Source organism: Dromiciops gliroides, chromosome 3 (genome assembly GCF_019393635.1).
Source record: "Dromiciops gliroides isolate mDroGli1 chromosome 3, mDroGli1.pri, whole genome shotgun sequence".
Classification (NCBI taxonomy): domain Eukaryota; kingdom Metazoa; phylum Chordata; class Mammalia; order Microbiotheria; family Microbiotheriidae; genus Dromiciops; species Dromiciops gliroides.
Genome location: NC_057863.1, coordinates 361,442,785 through 361,458,454, shown reverse-complemented (window position 1 = coordinate 361,458,454; position 15,670 = coordinate 361,442,785). Strand labels below are relative to the sequence as shown.

Genomic DNA, 15,670 nt, shown 5'->3' with positions numbered 1-15,670 from the left:
GTTCATGAGGACAAAAAAAAAAAATCGCCCCTCTGGACAAAACTTTCCTCTCTTCCTTTTCTATATTGTTGTTCACATATTATTAGTTAGCAATAGTTATCATATTGTTTTTACTGTTCCGTCAAGGAAACATTTTGTTTCTTGAGGAACAACAGGGGGGACTGTAACGATTGGAATAACGCCACCTGCTGGATACTTACTGTAGAAGAGTTCTGCCCATGAAGGGAAGGTCTTTGAGGGCAAGACCAGGAGTCAGGAAGTGACGCGGGCTAGTGGGAGGAGGAAGGAAGAGACTGGCGCTCAGGCTCGCTCTCTTTCCTCTGGACTCTGGCGGAGAAGGGAGCTAGAAATGTGCTCTCCCTTTAATAGATAGGAATCTAGGCCTTTTTCTCTCTCTTTACCAAATTCTTATTCTCCTTAATAAATGCTTAAAAGTCTAACTCTTGCTAAAGCTTATAATTTATTGGCGACCACTCATTAGATATTTTAGACAGTTTAGCTAGAATTTAGATAATATAAATTACAATATTGTAACATACCCCACTTGTATATGCTTAGCATCTTGGATAAAAGAATATAAAGCACTAATGGGGACCCGTTACCCTGTTTCTTTCTGCAGTTTTACCAGATATATTATTGATCTTACTTCAGTGTGTTCTTTTGGTGCCTTTTTGAAGTATTCTGAATAAATGCTATTCCCCCCCCTACTGCAAATAAAGAAGCTCAGGCTTAGCTTGTCATGCCCTTCATAATTGTCTTTAATCTTCATACCCTAGGCATTTTCTTCCTTTTTGTATTAATACTCCAGGAGTACAGATTGCCTTGGGAATGTTACTAAAGCAAACATGACAAACATACATTAATAAAGCACTAGCTAATCGGCCCCTACGCACAATTAAAAAAAAAAAGATACTGCGTACAATGTTCTCCTGGTGCTGCTCATCTCACTCAGAATCAGTTCATGTTAAGTCCTTCAAGGTTTCTCTGAAATCTGCCTGCTCATTGCTTCTTACAGCACAACAGTATTCCATTACATTCAAATACCATAATTCACCCAGCCATTCCCCAATTGGTGGGCATCCCCTGAACCTCCAATTTCCTGCTACCACAAAAAGAGCAGCTGTAAATATTTTTGTGTATGTGTGTCCTCCTCCCTTCTCCATGATCTCCTCAGGACAAAGACCCAATAGTGGTATCGCTGGGTCAAAGAGGTATGCACAGCTCCATATCCCCCCCTTTAAAAAGTGAGGTAGAAAAAACACTCCCCAGATATTCATAAATGCAAGGCTTAGGTAAAAATTAAAATATTTAAAAAAAATTTTGGCAAGGTTTATTCATGTTTCTAATGTAATTTAAAGGTTGATTTTTCAAAAGGAAAGAATGGCCAGTTAGGTCTTTACCTCTCAGAGATTTGTTATTCAAGTTGGATTTTGACATTTACAACCATATGTTCCATGTAACCAAATACAAAATCCATTTGCAGAAAATGGTTTTTAGGGGGAGGATGGAAGTAGGAATGTTTTCTGATATGCAACTAAGACAATGTTGCTCAAACTATGCATATCTGTTATTATTACTACTTCATAAAGGTTTCCTAGGATCTCTAGCACCAAATATACACTCCTCTTTTTGACACTTAACTGCCTTTAAAACCTGGATTCAACCAACCTTTTCAGACTTATCATGTACTCTATGTCCCAGACAAACTGGTCTTCTTGTTCTTCACGTATTTTATCCTCTTCACAGCCTGTCCTCCACGTCTGTAATGCACCTTCACCCACCTCTTGTACTTCTCAATTTCCTTCAAAGGCCACCTTCTGTATGGAGTCTTTCTTGATTTACCATCAACTGAACCCCCTGAAAGGACTTGGCATTTATTCTGTATATATTTATGTACAAGCATACTGGCTCTCCTAATAGAATATGAATTGCCTGGGGGCAGCAAGATTTTTCCTTGTATTCCTACCGCCTAGTACTGTGGCTGGCATATGGCAAATGTTTAATAAAGACTTGCTGACTGATTGATCTGTTTTAAAATTTTGGTTACAAGATTGTTGGGAGATAGTTCTTAATGTTCTCACAATTTAAGTAGGAGACTGTTGAAAACATAGTAGATAAATTCTAGGCTGTTTCCTGAAGCAAAATGCGTTAAGTTCTACAGCCTACTAAGTCTTAGATGCAGGTTTTGAACCCAGTACCTTACTGCCTCAGACCCCATCAATCTATGCACTACTCCAAGATGTCGCTCAGCTATATGCATAACTGTAGACTAGTTTTTTTTAAAACCCCTAATGTCAGTAAAAAATAAGTTAGGAATACAAAGTTTATTCATAAGTTAAAATGGATTAAAATACCAATTCAATCTTTATAGAAATGTGTGTAAACAAAGTCTTAAAAAAAACCTTTACTTCAGAAGATTAAAAACCTCTTTAGTGTCTTTAGAAATATTAAGTAATATTTTTTCTAATGTAAATAATTTTATACCTAGGAAAAGCCTTCTAACAAAAGGTCTTTCTAAGGGAACTGAATTAAGAATGATAACCAAACTCAGCTCTTATCTAGGAAAAAAACATTGCTTTCCCCACCAATCTGAATCATCTGGCACTAGACACACAAGGGAAGTGCCAGTTCCTGGTCAGAAATGATCTTTGCTTCTGTATCTCCTATTGATTCCCTAAGGGTAATGATCCAGGAGAAAATGAGACAGTGACCTGGTTACTCAACCATTTGGGAACATTAACCCATAACTGTATTTTTAAATAGTGATTTTCTTCTTTGGGATTCCCATAAATGTTACCTAAAATTGTCTTGGGGTAGTCATGTCAGAGGGCATGAAGGATTATGCCAGTTTGGACATTTCTACCTCCAAGCTAGAAATGCTTGGATATTAGATCAATGTTAAATAAAATTGTTTCTGGCAGACATAAACCTAAAAACAGAGCACAATATCAGCATTAATATTTTTTCTTTGACATAATTGTTTTCAAAGAAAGTCAAATACACAACTTCATCTGATCTGTTTATAACAGTGTCTATATTTTTTATATTTTTTGCATATACCAAGGGGCTATAAAGCATAAGAACAGTAATTAAATGAATGCTCTTAAGTACTAGAGCATGACCTCATCATGAAGAACTAAATAGACTACAACATTATTTTTAAATTTGGTAAGAATATGCCTCATTTTGACTCAATACTGGCAAGGAAGAGAATAGACTAGCATGTGGAATTTGTTACAGATAAAATTTCGGTACAACTATCACACATCTACAATTTTATTTGGAGAATTCCTCACAAATTCAGGGCCACTTAAAAGATAATCAATTCTAAGATAAACAGGCTAATTAATAAAAAAGATGAGTCACAGAAATAATCCAAATCAGCACATCATGAACAAAGCATTACTATTTGGCTTTGAAATGCATTTTGATTGTATTAAATTATTTCTCTAATCACATTTTGTTCAGGTTAATATTTAACATAAACACATTATTTAAGCTAGTATGGAACTGAAAATCTTCATGAAAAACTGACAAAATAGCACATTACATAAAACTTTAAAAGTTGTTATTTTAACATTTTCTGCATAGCACTTACATTTCCAGTACTAGGTTCAATAACTAATTTATTTCTAGTTATCATTCAAGCCCAAGTCACTGTAATATTAAAGACAATATTAAAAAGTTAATTATTTTTAATGTGAAAATGCAATAAAAAAAACACACAGTCGGGGCAGTTAGGTTGTGCAAGAGATAGGGCACCAGCTCTGGAGTGAGGAGGATCTGAGTTCAAATCTCTGGCCTCAAGACCCTGGACAAGTCACTTAACCCCTACTGTCCTCCCTCATCCCCTTACCACTCTGCCAAAATGTGCCTATCTCTATTTCCTTCAAAATGGACTCCAATTTTTTTGACTGTGTAACATTTTTCAGGAACACCCCCCCATTAAAAAAAAATAAATTTGTATCTATTTTATCTATGTACATTATTTATAAATGAGATACATGTTATGAGAGACTGTGTGGAGTAACAGAGAGTTGGACTCATTGTTAAAAAGACCTAGACTCAAGCCTTGTCTCTCACATGCTAGCTGTGTAGTCCTAGAAAGTCACAACCCTGCTCAGTGTTCTAGGGCAGTGTTATCAAATAGAAACAGGGACCACTAAACCAGATGTAAGGAACTGTGTGGGCCACATATTGACTTAGTTTTAAAAATGTAATATCTATTTTATTGTATTTTTATTTCTTTTGTTAAATATTTCTGGTTACATTTTAGTCTGGTTTAAGTTGCTATGATTGATATTTCTGCTCTAGGCCAGGGCTTCTTAAACTTTTTTCCACTCGCAACCCTTCCTCCCAGGAGAAATTTTTCCATGACCCTCGGTATACAGGTATATAAAATAGGTATACATAACCTGTTGCCAAATTTTTTGCAACCCCCACATTCAGCTACACAACCCCTATGGGGTTGAGACCCACAGCTGAAAAATCTAGGCTTTAGGCAACCCTCTGAGGCTACAAGTGACAAAAAGGTCTAAACCTACTTTGGTAAAAGGAAGCCGCCTTATCAGGGAGTTCCTGATACAAGTGTCTATCTTTATTCCCTATATTTATACTACTGTACTAATAATTATGTACATTATGAAATTATCAAAAACAGAACCTGAGATAAAGATGAAATATTATTTGATCCTACAGCAAAAGATTGATATATTTAGATATAGATACTAAGGAGCCACTGGAGTTTATGGAGTAGGGGTCTCACATGGTTAGATACAAACTTTAGGGAAATTTGCTTTTGAAAGCTGTGTGAAAAATTAATTCAAGTGGAAAGAGACTTGGGGGAAGTAGAGAACTAAGGAGGCTCATGCAATAGCCCAGGCAAAAGGTCCTAAGGGTCTGAACCAATCATGTCTGTGAGTGTAGAGGGGGACAGAAATAGGAAATACTGAGACACAATTGACAGAATTTGGTAATTGATTTGATATGTAGATATGATGTAAGGGAAAGTAACTGAAAGAACTGTGGTGCTTTACAAATTCAGTTTTAACTAACACCTCACACAATATAAAAGGAGAAGCTCCAAAGAATATTGTTCACATTATAAACAAGAGCAAGGAAGAAATGCCCTTTCAGATTTATGGAAGGGGAAGAGTAAACAAGGAGTAGAGAGGATCACATAAAAGAAAATAGACAATTCTGACTATGTAAAATTAAAAACCAATGCAGCTAAAATATTAGGGAAAGTTGAGACAGTGGAGGAGGGGTAGAAAGCTTTGAAGCAGATTTCTCATTTCCAAGAACTATAAGGATCTGATTCAACATTATAAGAATAAGAACCATTCCCCAATAGATAAATGGTCAATGGTTATGAACAAGCAGTTTTCAAAGGAAGAAGTCCAAACTGATAGAGGAGGCAAAAAAGGGATTAACATATAAACTGAGGTTTGAGTCATTATTAATAGTACCTAAAAGGGTTAACAGAGAAACTAAGGTTTGTGTTCTTCCAGTAAGCAAGAGGGTTTGTCCCTTTCAACCCTCACCATCAAAAGAGACAGTCACTAGGGCCCATTAACCATTAATATCCATTAATATTCCTAGATGATAGGACACCTAGAAACTAGATCCTAAGTAAAGAGATACCATAAACACAAAAGCCCTCTGAGATCAACAAGTTTAAGCATGTCCTTGGGAACATGCACAGAAAAGGCCAAATTTGTCCTTAAGTTCACCTTTTGACATGTAAACCCCAAAAACACACCTCTGGGGAAAAAAGGTACCCATCTCAGAGGTTGGCTTAGGATCCCAGGAACTCCAAATTAGGATAGGCCCTCCCCTGTGCCTCCTACAAGGAGGAGACTAAGATAATAAGGAGATAATCTACTTTTTCTCAGTATAAATATAACCATTTTCATCCCCCTATTTGAGACACCAATCTCCATGGTTATCTCCCTGTGGTCACTCACGGTATTGCAATAAAACTTGGGAAACTGAGTCACTGAGTCTTGTAATTCTTTGGGATGCCTCCCGATCAATTTGTTCACCTTAATTCCATCCCACATCAAAACAGTAATATGGAAGAAAAATAAAAGTTCCAAATCATTATTAGTGAAATACAGATTAAAGCCAATTCTAGGGGTAAGGGATGGGAAGGGAGGGGAGGGGAGGGCATGGGCAAAGGGCAATGCATGTTAGGCACATTGATACATTGATACAGCTCTTGTTGTAATGGCAAAATACTGGTGCTTCAACATAATGGTAGGTGTGATTGGGCTGGAGATAAGGTCCATGATTGGCTATTACATCTAAGGATTTAATCAGCCTTCCCAGAATTTATCTAAATGGTAGATTACATACCCCACTGAATGATAGCAATTGTCTACAGAAATTGAGGGAAAGAGAGGGGGGCACACCCTTCCTGTGAGAACTTTGTATCTAACTGGATACTTATATTCCCAGAACATTGCACAGTGCTACCAAACCTACCTCTGTGGATGTAAGGAACCAAGTTGCCTGAATTTTGGCTCTGAAGAAGCTATGTGAAACAATGTTTCTTTGGTTTTACCTTGCTACAGAGCATATTGTATCAAAATTCAACTCTATCAAAAACTTAAAATGCATCTTAAAGTTAATAACTTCCTTAAAACCTTAAACATTTTAAAATTCCTTTTCTTTTCTTTTAAAAAATACTATAGGGGGAAAAATTTTACAACTACTACAGTAACTACAATATACAAAATCTGTTAATACTGCATAGTGGCCTGTGGATTAAAGCTTCTAAATATAGTAAATTCATTTTTCTACCATACTAACTACAATGTTTTTCCACTTCTGTATGTATTTTTTATTTCTCCCCAATCAATCAATCATTTATTTATTCTTGAGGGCAATGAAGATTAAGTGACTTGCCCAGGGTCACACAGCTAGTTAAGTGTCAAGTGTCTGAGGTGGAATTTGAACTCAGGTCCTCCTGAATCCAAGGCCAGTGCTTTATCCACTGTGCTAACTAGCTGCCCCCTCCACTCCTGTATAACTGATATTCTGAATGATGTTTCTATGGTACTGTATGAGCTTAAAGTGACTTCTTAACCATCCTATCATCATAGAAATTTAGAGAGTGATGAACCTTAAGGATATCTAGTTTATTTCCCTTAAGTGCCACCATGAAGAAGTTGGGTTCAAGTTCAAGTTTACCTATCTTGTCCAAAGCCACAGAGTTGGCAAGGTGTATAACAGTAACCAGAACATATATTTCTTGTATAAGGTAAGTCTCAGCTGCCTTCACACATCATACACCAAACCAACAGCTTCAATCCCTGTAAACCTCACTCTTAAAACAGAATAGTCAATCTAGTGGGAATGGACTGAAAAATCAAAATAAACTCCAATATCAATTCTACAATATTCTCTTCTTTAACAGTTTGAGCTGTTAGTTCATTAAAGCTAAAAACTTTGTGGGAAGACTGCCTGCCTGAGAAATTTACATTTACTTTGAGAATGTTGTTGGCTCAACAAAATGTAAGTGAGACAACATTGGGCCAGAAGAGAATGCTGGTGATCCTGGCCAGTAGTTAAAGTCAGTACATGTCTCTCTGTCTCTGAGGGCTAGCTGAGTTTAAGCAGCTCATTCTGTAGGGCTTTACAGCTCTTTAGAATAGGCACACACAGATAAAGATACAGAGACAGAGACAGAGACATCTTAGCCTAAGTAGAAAACATGTTACTGGTATGCTCAAGTGTCTTTTGTATTATTAGATAATAGAAATAATTTAAATTTGTATATGAATCAAGATAGCAGAAAGAATGCAGGACATGGAATCAAAGAGACACCTATATTCAAATACTGTCCTGGAAACTTAGTAGTTATTTAATTATGAGCCAGTTACCTAACCTCTCTGAGGTTCCTCATCTATAAAATAGGAATAATATTTGTCATAACCAATTTACTGGCTTAGTGGGGTAAATGAGATAATAAATGTAAAATTATTTGCAAACTGTCAAGTATTCTATGAGCAACTTATAAAGTGCTATTAAGTCACTTGTAATCATTATATAATATTAATGCTACAAACAACACTCATAAAGCACCTGTGTACAAGGAACTGTCCAAGGTGCTACAGATACAAACAGAAGATGAAAAACAGCTTCTTTCCTTGAGCACCTCACATTCTACTGGAACAGCATACAACATTCTGTGGAATATCAATTAATTAATAAACATTTATTAAGTGCCTACTATGTGCCAAGCACTGTGGTAAGCATTGGGGATACAAACAGAGGCAAGAGACAGTCCCTGCCTTCATGGAGTTTACAATCTAAAGGCAAAGACAACATGCAAACAATTAAACACAAAGCCAAGTTATATACAGAATAAGAAATAATTTTCAAGGAAGGCATCGTAATTAAGAGGGTTTGAGGAAAGCTTCCCATAAAGGTTGGGGTTAGCTACACTTAAAGGAAATGAGTAGTCAGAGCAGAGGAGGGACAGTATTACAGGCACAGGGGACAGCCAGAGGGAATATCTAAAACTGAGAGATGGTGTCATGTTTGAGTCAGGGACTTGGGTCAAAATCTTGGATCTGCTACTTACTAGCTGTATGACAACTTGGCACAAATGACTTAAATTCTTTGAATCTTAGCTCCTTGGATTAGGGATTATTTCCTTAGGCACTTTCATGCTTGTTGATTGTTTGGTTTCTTCATTTTGGGCCCCTTCCAACTCTTTAGCTACTTTCCTACTGGATTAGTATAATTAATTTGTTGGAACCCTTATGTCATCAGCATAGAACATTCTACAGATGCAGATAACAGCCCCCACATACTTCTTACTGTTTTTTGTCCACGTTTTTCAAGAATCCTAAACTGAGGATTCATCAAGCAGACTGGTGCATTTACTCAAATTCTTTTTAACATATCAGGGCAGCGATGTATTACCTAGCAATATTTATTCATTGTTTCTTATTCTCCAGGTATGAACAACCCACCTCCTTTTCCAGTCATTGAGATTTCAATGATACATTTAGAGCTGATGGTAACTTGGTCCAACAATTTTACAGATGAGAAAATTAAGACCCCGGGAGGTAAAAAGACCAATCCCATGGAGCTGGGATTTGAACTCAGGTCTTCTGACTCCTAATCTACCACTCTTTCCTTTGTATCATACTGTCTTTTGTAGCCCTTTCCCAGTACAAGTTACCATTAGTAAGAAGCTGCAACTTCTTAAAAGACTATTATGCCCTTTTTTGCCCCTAGGTTTATCTCAAATTTTGATTCTTCCAATGCTGATCCACAACCTAATATCACCAATAAGATGATTGGCATTAGAAAGCCATCATTTTGCAATCCAATAATTGTTTCATGAAGTTAGACAAGAGAGAATGACTGAACTAAAAATGAATGTCTGTTCTCTGCCAAAACTCACAAAAAGTAACACAATATCCCTTTATAAGTAAAGGGCTGGCTCTGCTGGAAAACATAAGAATGGAAGCTGATGTTTTTAGAAAGGAAATGAACAATAAACAAGAAAAAAATGCTTCAGAGCCAACAACATATCCTTCACTTATCAACTTTGTCCAAGATTTATAGCTAATCAATAGGAATCAACGCTGTGACATGGTTATCCAGCAAGCTATTTTGGAAAGAAGGCTGTATTTTCTTCTGGACTTCATAATCACGCCTTCTCTACTGATGGCTCCTCCTGGAACTTCCCTCCATGGAAAAAATGGAAAAAAGGAATCTAGGAATTCTATTTGAAGAATGCTACTGTCTGCTCAACCTCCTCCTCCCATTGGTGAATTTCTCTTGCAGCTTCCATTTTGCAGAAAAGCCCATAACTTGCCTTATTTCTCTCCTGGCCCCATTCCTGACCTTTTTGGACTTCAAAATCATGCCCTCAAACCCAGAAATCTTCCTCTCCCATACAGTAAATGCTAAGTAAATCCTTCCTTCCTTTCTTTCTCTGCCTTATTTTAAATTTTGATTCTTTCAAGGTTGTCATTCCACCTTCCTCAACCAAATACCATCAGTAAGAGCACTGGCATTAGAATTTTGCAACAATGAAGTTTATCATCATTGAAAAAACAGTTTTCATTACAATCAGTACTAAAATTTTATCTGTAGTCAACAACAAGCATCTATCTATTAAGAGCCTACCAGGCACCCGGCAATGTAGTAATAAAGCACTGGGGAAACAAGGAGAGGAATAAAAACAAAATTAAAAAAACAACAACAAAATAATAGTCTTTGCTCTCTAGATGCTCACAGTCAAATGGGGATGGGAGGTTGGTGGGTGGTGGAACATGCAGACTATTATGTACAAATAAGATATAATTATATACAAATAAGGGTAACTTGGACATAGTCAACTAGAGGGAAGGTATGAGCATTAGAGAACATCAGGAAAAGTTTCTTGTAGAAAGTAGAATTTTAATTTATAGCTGCTCTCTTGGTGGTGAAGAATTGGAAATCAAGGGGATGCCCATCAATTGGGGAATGGAATGGAATGAATGCAATGGAATACTATTGTGCTATAAGAAATGATGAACAGAGAGATTTCAGAAAAACCTGGAAGGACTTAAGTGGACGGATGCTGAAGGAAATGAGCAGAACCAGGAGAACACTGTACACTGTGTGGTGATGAACTGTGACAGACTTGGCTCTTCTCAGCAATACAATGATCCAAGACAATTTCAAAGGACTCATGATGGAAAATACTCTACACATCCAGAAAAAAGAACTGTGGAATCTGAAAGCAAATTGAACCATACTATTTCTACTTTTGTTTTTTGAGGGTTTTCCCTTTTGTTCTGATTCTTCTTTCATGATATGACTAATGTGAAAATGTTTAATGTGACTGTACATATATAGCCTAGATCAGATTCCTTTCTGTCTTGCAAAGGGGAAGGGAAGGAGAAAAATTTGGAACTCAAAATGTTATAAAAACAAATGCTGAAAACTATCTTTACATGTAACTAGAAAAAACCCTATAAAGATTGGGGGGGGGGGAATAAAAAGGAAAGTGGGATTTTAGTTGGGATTTGAAGGAAGAAGACAGGGTGTGAGTTGAGGAGGGAAATAATTCCAAATATACAAGACAGTCTACGAAGATGCTCAGAATCAGGGAAATAAAATGCCTTTTGGGAGGTGTCAAGGGACTACAGAGTACAGGAGTAAGAAGACTAGAAAGGCAGGAGGTAGGGCAAGGTTATAAGGGACTTAGCTCACCAAAGGATTTTTCATTTTATTCTGGAGATGACAGGTAGTTATTGATGTTCACTGACTCTGTGTGTGTGTGTGTGTGTGTGTGTGTGTGTGTGTGTGTGAGAGAGAGAGAGAGAGAGAGAGAGAGAGAGAGAGAGAGAGAGAGAGAGAGAGAGAGAGAGAGAATTTGTTTTACATGAAAACAGCTGGACCCTAGAGTTTTACCAGTTTTCCCTTTCTAAATGGGGTATACAAGTAGAACATTTGAAAAAAAGCACTATTTTAATAAAAGTTATTCACTTTGAGTATGCATCTATTTCCAAATGTGTCATTTCAAATATCTTCAAGTTAAAAGGATTCCATAGTTTTCCTAAGTAAAATTCACTGCTGTTTAATGTCTCATTGAAATGAATATTTTCTAGTCCTCCACCAATGGTTTCTTTACCTGAAGCAATGTCTGAAACAAAAATCTAATGACTTGATGGTCACTTTAAATCAAATAAACTTTGTTTTATCTTAGTCTATATCTTTGTATTTATAGAAAGGGGTAAACTTTTGAGTATTAATGAATTATGATTTTGGTGCATTAAAAATCGAAGAAATAAAATTATAAAAATAATTTGTTTCTGTAACAATAATGAACTCCTAAATAGTATCTGTAATACACTATAAGAGATGTTGTTTCATAAGAAAAAAATCCATATTACAGCTTTTGTTTTAGGAGAAATCACTCCTAGGACACTGATGTTAGCCTTCCTTTTAGAAAATAAGTACCCTTAAAGAAGATTTCTCTTCAAGATCTGCATCAGATTTTTTTTTTTTAATGGAGAGAAGAGTAGCAATATGCAGTTTTGCAAAAGAAGTCTTATTTACATAAATTCCCCAGCTTATTCAACCCCATTAGCTTCTAGCACTAAGATCAAAAGTGACCTTTAGAACAACCACTTAATAACAACCTTTCTCCTCCCTCCCTCCCTCACAAAATTCTGAGCATTTCATTTGGGTAGGGAATCAAATTTAGTTTAAGAGCCAAAGAAATCGAACCAAATCACCAGAAACCCCCCCCCTTCCCCCCTGCAATTCCCCACACCAACATTCCTAGTCCATCCCTAGGTTTCCTTAAAACGCTATCTAAATTCCGATTATTCATCATCATTATTATTGTTACACAACCTCATCCCCGGCTTCAGAAGGGTAGACGACGTAGGAGTGAGTGGAGGTTTCGAGAACAGCGGGCCCGGGGAGAGACTCCCAGGCGTCCACGCCGGCTCCCTCCCCCAACGAGGACCAGATGGAGACGGTGGGGGCGACCAAGGGTAACGAGGGAATGGCGCAGAGAATAAATACTTGGAGTACTGCATCTCAGGAAAAAATGCACACATCTGCGTCAGCTTTCCCAGGCCCATCCTTTCAAGACAATTTCTCTCCCTTCCTCCCCTCCCCCCAAATGCTAGGATGGACCCTGTGGTCCATCCGATGAACAGCCTAGGGACCTTCACCTGAAGCCATCCTCTCCCTCTCAAAGTATCGCTCCTCCGCCACAACACGCCCCAGCGTGGCCGCGACCTTGGCAGCTTCCACACCAGACATCGAGCGGGGCCCTCGGCGGTGGGATCTGGAGGCTGGCTGGTCCTGCTGGGGTCCGTCCGGCCTAGCAAGCCTCCTTTGCTTTCCTCATTCTCCTCCTCCTCATTTTTCCTTCCTCCTCTGGTCTCCAGTCACCAGAGGGGCGGTGGAATCTGCGCCTGCCTCGCTTCCCTCCCTCCTTCGCAACCTGCTTCGGCCTAGACTCACTGAGTACGCAGGTTGCCTCGGTCCTTACCGGAGAGCGAAGACGGCGTGTCCCAAAGTGGCGGGGGCGTCCGCTTCTCCTCAGCCCGACGGGCTTAGCCTCCCTACTCCTGCCTCGGCCAGAGCGCGATAGATCCCGGCATGCTCCGCTCCGCACCGGGGCTTCCCAATACACTGCCCGCCCCTTTCTCTCATCCCACGTGACTCCTCTACTCCTTCCCCGCCCACTTCCGCTCATCAGCCCTCCTCGAGGTGGGAGGGGAAAACCGAGAAGTTCAACTTCCTCCTCCTCTTTCTCCTCCTCCCGCTCCTCCTCCTCCTCTTCCTCCTCGTCTCCCCCCCTGCCCCCGCCTCCTTCCCCCGTTATCCCTCACCCCCGTCCTTACCTCCAACACCTTCCGGGTCGCGGGCGCCGAGGTGCCCTCTGGGTAACCATCTCATTTCCTCCCCTCCCCCTCCTCCTGCCCTCGACCAACCAGCCTCCCGTCAGGGAGGGACATGCGCAGTGAGAACCTCCCATCTCTTCTAACAGAACCCCCCTCCCCCCCAAACCAGAGAGACCCCAGCAGCAGCAGCAGCTGATGATGAAGAGAGAGGCAGAGGCTAAGGGGGGGCACCTTTTATTTCTATTTTTAAAGGGACAGGACACTAATTTTACCCCACTTCAACCTTGAATTGCGAAGGGGGGGAGGCGATTGAGTTCCTTCCCCCACCCTCCACCCCTGAGCTCAGAGAGGGGAATTGAGCCTGAGAGAGAAGGAGAGTTTCTTCTTCTTCTTCTAACCCCCCCCCTTACCACTCCTGCCCCCCTCCTCTCTCTCCTCAACCCCCTCCACCCCCCTCTCTTTGGCCGTGAGAGGAGGAGAGAAAGAGACCAAAAGCCTCTTAGCAACACAGCCCCTTCTCTGCTGCTGCTGCTAAAGCTGCTGCTAAAGCTGCTGCTGCTGCTAAAGCTGCTGCTGCTGCTGCTAAAGCTGCTGCTGCTATTGCTGCTGCTGCTAAAGCTGCTGCTGTTGCTTGGCCCTGGCTGGAGACATCTCACTACACCCAGGAGCAGCCACTTCCCCCAGCTCTCCTCCTCCTCTTTTCCTCCTCCTCCTCTCCTCCTCCTCCTCCTCCTCCTCCTCCTCCTCCTCTCCTCCTCCTCCTCTCCTCCTCCTCCTCCACTCCCCCCCTTTATTACCCTTTGTGTCATCCTCCACAGCTCCAGGGAAGGGACTCAAAAGTGGGGGGCAGGAAAGGTAAGTGTGTCTGTGGGGGCTTCATTGCCTCCCTCTGGCTCTGACTTTCACTTCGGGGCAACAGTAGCACCAAACCACATACGCAGTGGAGATCGGGGGGTGAAGTGGGGGGCGTAGGTGGTGGTGCTGGGAGGGGGGGGAGGGAACTGAAGAAGGGGATGGACTAGAAAGTGTGTGTTTGGTGGGATGCCCATCTCCCTCTTGCTAGCCAGGAAAAGGACACTTTTATTTTTATTTGTTGTTTGCAAAAGTGATTTCTCCCCTTCATTTGGCAGATTATCTCTTTGCTTCTTTGGGGTAATACAGAAAAACAAACCCCTTCCTGCAATAGGGTTCTGTGGGGGGGAAGAAGGGAGAGGAGAGGAGAGAAGAGAAGAGGAGGAGGAGGAGGAGAGAGACAGAGACAGAGAGACAGAGAGAGAGGGGGACAGAGACAGAGACAGACAGACAGACACTGGCTGAGACTTTTTGGATCTGTCACTTTAAAAAAAATTCAATTGCAGAGCCTTTTTTTCCCTTTGCCCAGTAAAACCTACATTGGGTTTGATTCTGAGTGGGGAAATGTCATAGTATGGATTGTATTAGAACTACTTTGCCCATTTATAGACGTGAGTGTTTTCCCCTTTTTGGCCCTGTATCTAATTTGGATATTGACTCCAGTTTTGGAGTAGGCTTCTTGGTGTTTTTGGTTTTGTGGTTGAAATTTCAGTTTTTAGTTGTATTTGTTTCTCAGAGATATAGATTTCTCTTGTAAAGTGTTGAAGATATTTACTAATAGAAGTGGTAGGGCATGGTTTGTCTTCTATCCTTCACTTTTTAGCTAATTGGTTCCATATATCACTATATAAAGTTTAATGCTCAAAAGACAAAGTTTAAATAATACCTGTTATTTTTTCCATATTCATTTCTGGTGGAATTTGTTTTCAGTAAGGCTTGAATTATAACTGCTGTATAATTCAGTTGGGTATTCCACTCCTTTTAAGTTAGCAGAAATAAGTCACCCCCACTTGAAAACTTTTGTTATTTTGATTTCAAGGAAGGCCAAGATTTTCCATCAATAGTTTGCTGGATTGGGTACCACTTTCAGTTTTAACTGAATTATTTATTTACTCTTGTAAATTGCGATGAATTTTTTATCTCTTGGGGTAGTGAACCTATTTGCTTATTACATATAAAAGAAAAAAATTTGAAAGATGCTTTTGAGAGTCAAGGAAATCACAAAGTGTAAGAGTCATGGTGTCAGACAAAAAAATGACAAAGGTTATATAAGGCTTCAAGTTTATTCAGCCATTATTTTTATTAAAAAATATTATTTTCTATTTTTGTTAATAACCTTCCTTTACTGATTTTCCTTAAAATTGGGTGAGTGCTTTCATTTCACAAATGCTAGAAAGTATGTTTCTGAACGCTAGTATGTAGGCCTTTTAGTAAGGCTTGAG

General features: G+C 39.5%; 2 protein-coding genes across 6 annotated transcripts in view; one reads left to right on the top strand and one right to left on the bottom strand.

Annotated features, from left to right (window-relative positions):
* Positions 1 to 13,254, bottom strand: part of ORC4 (origin recognition complex subunit 4) — an 83,830-nt gene extending 70,576 nt beyond the window's left edge. For 2 of the 5 annotated variants that reach the window (XM_043994841.1, XM_043994844.1), the window contains exon 1: positions 13,022 to 13,254. The gene's annotated coding sequence lies outside the window, so the exon portion shown is untranslated. The other 3 variants (XM_043994842.1, XM_043994845.1, XM_043994843.1) reach the window with 2 other exon arrangements.
* Positions 13,255 to 14,113: 859 nt separating this feature from the next.
* Positions 14,114 to 15,670, top strand: part of MBD5 (methyl-CpG binding domain protein 5) — a 445,079-nt gene continuing 443,522 nt past the window's right edge. The window contains exon 1 of the mRNA XM_043995606.1: positions 14,114 to 14,231. The gene's annotated coding sequence lies outside the window, so the exon portion shown is untranslated. The remainder of the gene's footprint in view (positions 14,232 to 15,670) is intronic.